This window comes from Triticum dicoccoides, chromosome 3B (genome assembly GCF_002162155.2).
Source record: "Triticum dicoccoides isolate Atlit2015 ecotype Zavitan chromosome 3B, WEW_v2.0, whole genome shotgun sequence".
In the NCBI taxonomy this organism is placed as follows: Eukaryota; Viridiplantae; Streptophyta; class Magnoliopsida; order Poales; family Poaceae; genus Triticum; species Triticum dicoccoides.
Window position 1 is genome coordinate 621,049,285 of NC_041385.1, and position 7,252 is coordinate 621,056,536.

Here is a 7,252-nt window from a genome sequence, read left to right on the forward strand (position 1 = left end):
CAAGTCTTCCCAAAAACCGATTGACTCTGCTGGCAAGCTGTTAAGCCAATGCCGAGCTGGTCCTTTAAGCTTGAGTGGGAGGTATTTGATGGCGTGTAGATCATCACCGCGGGCCATGTGGATATGGAGGAGATAGTCCTCGATCCATACCTCAGGATCGGTTGTGCCATCGTATGATTCAATGTTTACGGGTTTGAAACCCTCAGGGATTTGATGATCCATCACTTCGTCTGTGAAGCATAGTGGGTGTGTGGCGCCTCTGTATTGGGCTATATCACGACGCAGCTCAAATGAGCTTTGTCTACTGTGTTCGGCCCAGTCGGAATTGCCATATCCGGCGTGACGGTTATCATCACGTATCGTGGGGCGCCCACGCGATCCGTAGATCGATATTGTTTGCCTTGCCTTTTCCTCCAGTATATCTCGTAGGTCTGGCGCGTTTTCCTGCGTCTTGGTATTTTTTGAGTGGCATCAGGGTGCGGCTTAAGTGGAGGGCCGAAAGGCCTCTCTGTCGCGGCCACGAGGTGGCCGGTCGGCCGTATCATGCGCTGGTGATGTAGGTTTGGTGCTTCCTCCTCTAATCAGGGTAGTAGCCTGCGTTTTGGGTAACTCTTGGAGGGCTGTTCGAGTTCATACTCTTCGCCCGCCAGGATTTCAGTCCATCTGTCGGCTAGCAAATCTTGGTCAGCTCTAAGCTGTTGCTTCTTTCTCTTAAGGCTGCTTGCCGTGGCCATAAGCCTGCGTTTTAAATGCTCTTGTTCGACGGGATCCTCAGGCATGACAAATTCGTCGTCGTCGAGGCTTGCCTCGTCTTTGGAGGGAGGCATGTAATTATCGTCCTCTACCTCTCTTCCTGCCGCTCTCTATGAGGGCTGGCTTGTCCATCCCCCTGCACTGAATCTTGCTGGAGGGGATTGTCTTCGGTGCCGTCCGGGATGTTATTGTCTCCCGTGCCAGAATCACTGTTTTTGCTGTGGAGGGATTTAGAGCGGCGCCGCTGACGCCGGCGCTTAGGCTGTTTCTTGGAGGTGTCATCCTTCGTTGTTCCATGGCCATTCCCATCTTTTGGGATGTCCACCATGTAAATGTCGTATGACGAGGTGGCCTTCCAGTGCCCTGTAGGCACTGGTTCTTAGTCGTCTCCTGCATGGTCGTCCATACCGTCGATGTCTTCGGAGTCGAAGTCGAGCATGTCGGTTAAATCATCGACAGTGGCTACTAAGTGGGTGGTGGGTGGGCTTTGAATTTCTTCGTCGTCCGCATCCCAACCTTCCTGACCATAATCCGGCTAGGTCTCTCCTGATAAAGAGAGAGACTTTAGTGAATTCAGGATGTTGCCAAAGGGCGAGTGCTGAAAGATGTCCGCTGCAGTGAACTCCATGATCGGTGCCCAATCGGATTCGACTGGCAGGGGCGCCGAAGGTTCGGAGTCCGGAGAGGAGTCCGACACCTTGGAGTCACGAGCTTCGCAAAGGACGGGGTTGGTGTTCGGCTCAATCGCCATGGAGATAGCAGCCCCCGTAGATCATGCCCTTCGTGACAGTGCGGCGCGCTTGGCTGTGGCTCGAACCCGTCGAAGATCAACTCTCCGCATACGTCAGCCGTGTAGTTCAAACTTCCATATCTGACCTGATGTCCAGGGGCGTAGCTTTCGATCTGCTCCAGATGGCCAAGCGAATTGGCCCACAGTGCAAAGCCGCCGAATACGAAGATCTGTCCAGGGAGAGAAGTCTCACCTTGGACCACATCGTTGTTGATGATCGAAGGAGCCATCTGGCCTAAAGATGATGACACAGAGGAACTCTTAATGAAAGCACCAATGTCGGTGTCAAAACCGGTGGATCTCGGGTAGGGGGTCCCGAACTGTGCGTCTAGGCGGATGGTAACAGGAGACAAGGGACACGATGTTTTTACCTAGGTTTGGGCCCTCTCGATGGTGGTAAAACCCTACTCCCGCTTGATTGATATTGATGATGTGGGTAGTACAAGAGTAGATCTACCACGAGATCAGAGAGGATAAACCCTAGAAGCTAGCCTATGGTATGATTATTGTTCGTCCTACGGACTAAAACCCTCCAGTTTATATAGGCACCGAAGAGGGTTAGGGTTACACAGAGTCAGTTACAATGGTAGGAGATCTACATATCCGTATCGCCAAGCTTGTCTTCCATGCCAAGGAAAGTCCCATCCGGACACGGGACGACGTCTTCAATCTTGTATCTTCATAGTCCAGGAGTCCGGTCGAAGATGATAGTTCGGCTATCCGGACACCCCCTAGTACGGGACTCCCTCAGTGACTAACACGTGGCATCCACCGTAACGGGACGCCGTTAAGCGTTGTTCAGCTATCGGGTCTGGTTTTGGATCTGAGAACCCGCTAACAGCCATGACCAATGTCGATTTTCCACGTGTAAAATTCTCATTGGACGACGGAAGCACGCGTCAGCTCCGCATTGGCATAGGTGTCACTCATCCAACGATCGAGATGGGCCTATGATATGTTGACACGTGGATGGGCCCAAAAGTGGCCCATAAAGCTTAAAAGGGCCGGCCCAACTAAAGACCCAGAAGATTTAGCGGACCATAATGGGCCGACCCAGCAAAAGGCCGACAAGATTTTGCAGACCATAATGGGCCGGCCCAGCTAAAGGCCCAACATTCTCAGTTAAGGCCCGTACGGCTAGTGTCAAATCGGACCATCAACAGCCCATCCTAAACTTGTCATCATCGCGGCCCATGGTCACTTCTGGCCCGTTAACAGTCCGCTAAGTATTTGGGCCAAATTATGGCCTGGTGTATTTCCGGGTGTTAAAGGTCCTACTTCATTTGGGCCCATTTACAGGCCATTGAAACTTTCGACCCATAAACGACCCTGAAGGATTTGGGTCATATTCGGGCATGTCTGACATTTAGCCTAAAGAGGCCGACTATAGATTTGGGCCCCTTTCGGCCTGTTGTGATTTTTGGCCTATTAACGTCAGACGAAATCCATGGGCCATATGTGGCCCAATGTCACATCAGGCCCATTAACGGCCCATATAAAAATGACGCTAATCAAGCCCAACCGAACTTCCGGCCTGTTAAAGGCCCGTGTATTAGGTCGGCGCATTTACGGCCCATCCGAATTTCGGCCTGTGAAAGATCCGTATTATAAATGGGCCACCATTTCGGCATGCTAAGACCAGTGGGTTATTTGGCACAATCAGGGCCCAATCTCACTTCTGGCCTATTAAAGGCCCATGTTTTTTATGGGTTCGAGATATTTACACCTGTAAACGGCCTATTGTTACTGAGGGCACAAATTATGTTTAGGCCTGTTAAAGGCCCACTATGGGCACAGGCCTACCAGAAAAATATGAAAGCTTATGATGATTTAGGCCCAGATATTTTTAGTGGGCTACATGCAAATTTCGGCCCATAATCGATTTTAGCCCAATTGGAATGGGCCCGACGAATGTTGGCATGTTGGGCTCCTACGAAGCTTTCGGCCGAATACATTACTAAGATAAACCTACACGATACAAAAATAGCATCATAATTACTGCAGCCTTTGGCAGCATCATAAATGTTGTATCACAACAAAATAAATTCCAACCATACAACAAAACGCCTGTTGGCATAAAGTTTACAGTCCTTGCAGAGAAAAGTACCATAAGATGTATAGAAACACAGATCATTTGACCTGAGAGCTAATGTTTCAGGCTGTAGAATCTGATGGAGCAGCACGATCTTGACATTTTTTCCGCCATTGCTCTTGAACAACAAAGTGAATGTCTAATAGTCTGGTTTCAAAACCTTTCATATCTTGACGACATTTGTCAACCACTATTCTTGTTTCCGAAACGACATCCATTAGGGATTGGACTTGTGTCTGGAGCACAGATATATCATTCTGTCTAGCCGGAAGATTTTGTTCAGTAGGCGATTTGGACGAGGTTACCTTGACAACCAACCCAGAATTACGCAGGAAGGTGCTTTTTGCACTGTTAATGGAGAGATACTGACGCACTGCAGCAAGAGGTGACATTGTGCCTGTGGTAGCCTCGTCACCTTCAAGTGGTTGTGGCTATTCAATCATTTGTTCCATAGCTTGCTAAAAGTTTGAACTTGTAGATTAGTGTACCAGATAAGTTACTAATGAGACAAAAACAAACAAAGTAGGTTACACGTTTGTACATAACTTATTTTGGTGAACTATTGTAATACATTAGCATGTATTATAGTGCCAACTACATAATAAAATCACTTTCGGAACACATGTCCATGTAGCATGCCTACTGTATTGTCTATTTCCTCACATTCGTTGACATCTAAGGATAAAGAGACATGGTTTAAAGTAGGATGAACATAGTATGACATCATTCATATCATGGGCAAACAAATATAAAACAAATAGGCTATTTTATCATTGTGTGCGCACGTGAACATAACAACTAGGTTACAGATCAAGACCAAAAGAATATCCTTCATCTCTTTTAAACCATGTAACGTGAAATGATAAGTTAAGACAACTGTGTATAAAAGTGAACAGAGTAACTGACATTGGCTACAAACCAAGTAGTTAAATGAACACATCACAGTACCAATCAGTTCAAAGGAAGGAGGAGTAAGGACTTACAACAGCGGCTTGAACTGGTGTGCTCATGCCCTTTATCTTGCTGGTGTGGCAATCCTTGAAGATTTGCACTGCATTCGGTTCAGGTTCTTTTTGGCCCGCACGGGCTTTCCTCTGTATTTGGAACAAGTCAATATAGATACGATAATATGGCATAGAAAAAAGAAGGAAGTAGCAGTTATTTACAAGAGCCTCATAGTGTGTAATATAGCTACGAGATCCTGTTGTCTGTTGGAATTTCACTTTAGAATGGTTGGTCTTGTTTTTCAAACAGTTAGCCTAGAAGAAGATACACTTGTAAGGCACATACATAAATACAAGTTCAATATGTGGTCTGATCAAATACATATAGCCTACCTAATACTTTGGATCATACTAGTGTTTAACAACGGCTGTCCAGTCTTCATCTGTCATATATTCCACTGGAGATGTTTGGGCGATTTCATTGTTAGCCTTGCCTTTAAAGTGAGATTTTCTAAGGTGGTATCGATACTATCGCAGAGCAGACTGAAAACATGAGTGCATGCTTGTTTAGTTGCATCATCTTTCGGATCCAACTTGTACCTCATCTGTTGAAAAAACAATGTGAGTCTTATTAGGAGGAAGCTAGAAAGTATGGGACAGAGGAAGACAATATTACTAATTGCGATGAATAACATTACTTATGGATAAATGGTCAAGGAAGGTGTTAAACTGGTTATTGTCTTTCTCATTCCTGTACTGGATCCACGTTGGGACGATACGTGCATGACACCTGACGGCAACGGCTGCCTCTGATACTAACTTGGCTGACTCTCTAGCATCACGTGGCCTTTTTAAACCTGCCTCAAAATGGATCTCCATTCTCCCTCCTTTAGATTTTGTTAATCTATCAAGCATTATGCCTGATGTCTATTTCTGCTTGCGCCGTGCTGATAGTTCAACAACTAATATGGAAAGTGTTAGTGTACATCAAACTGTGAGAGTACATATAAAGGAGCATGCAACTGCAACTTGACTCAGTCAGGTACCGTCTTGGTGTTGATGCTCCTGAGGTTCATCTGATCTTGCCAAGTCCTGTTGTGTCAGCAGTGCTTCGAAAGTAGTGTTAGGTGTGAAGGCAGCTTGGGAACTGGACAGTTCTGGAGAAAACGAACGACTAACTCGTTGAGATGCTGGTACAGTTGAAGCGGATGCTGCAGCTTGTGGAGCAGGTGAAACTGTGTTTGTAGATTTAGCGAGTGGACTTGGACCTTCTACTGCACTATAAGTCCAGCAGAATCTCGACGGCAGATCCTTTTCTGTTTCACCCGACGAGTAACACCACACCCTACTATATATTCTTTTCCTTGCTCTTTTTTGACTTTGCCATGTCAAGCCGTACCCACAACACAAAAGAATAAAATCGCTCTTCGGAACTCATTGATGCATGATACAAACAAGCAATACTTTGATGTAAGACAACTATATGAGGATGGAATATGTAAGAAAAACAGAACGACGTGACATATTTACAACTACGATGTGTAAACTAAGCAGAAGCATATTCAAGAAAAATTTAAGTAATTCAAGCTAGACACCATATGAAAGATGCAACCAATATTACTCTGTGAAGTTAAAAGTGTCTTGTCATAAGTGGCAATTCGAAAAATTAGAAGTAGTTCAATGTAAAAATCAATGCAAGATGCAACCACTATCAAACTGCTATGTTAAAAGCGTCCAATCATGAGTGACTGATGCAGGATACACAACAGTAGTACTTTGATGTAAGAACATGGTATGATAGATAGATGTAGTGTATTCTAGACACAGAAAGCCATGTCATATACACATGTATAACGTATAAACTCGGCAGGTGCAATTTAATCAAAATAGAAGAAATACAGGCTAGACAACATATGCAACATGAAACCAATTATCACACTGTCAACTTAGAGCAAGCACCTGCGATGGTGGAGTACGGGAGATGAACTCATCATGTAGAGTTGGGAATTCAACTTCATTAGCAGTAGGAGTGGCAAATCTAGAGTCTCTATTTCCATCGGTGTGGAGGACCACCAACATCCCCTAACTTACTCTTTTCCTCCCTATTTTCTGATATTGCCTTATGAAGTCAAAACCACAAGAAGATGAATAAAATTAGCTCTGCATAACTAGTTGATGCATGACACAGACGAACACTACTTTGATGTAACACTACTAGGGAAAATCTTATACACAACATCTTAGCAGTAGTGCTGGACAAAATAGGGCGCTACTGCTACTTTGTAGTAGCATGTTTAAATAAACTGCGCTACTGCTACTACTTTAGCAGTAGCGCATTCTGCTAAAGAACACTACCGCTATACTTGTACTGGGCGCAGTTGGCTAGACACACTTAGCAGTAGCGCGTATGCCCCACCAGCGCTACTGCTACGTCTCTTAGCAGTAGCGCTTTTCTCTGAAACGCGCTACTACTTACTTACCTTATCCTAGGGCGGTGCAGTTCCCTCTCACTCACTCTCTCCCTCTCACTCGCTCTCGCCCTGCCGCGCCGAACCCATCGTCCGCCACCGTCGCGCTGCTCCTCGCCCAGGTACTCCCTCCTCCCTCCCTCATCCGGCCGCCCTCGTCCCACCGCCCCACCCTCCTCCTTCTCCGGCCGCCCCCTCCCTCCTC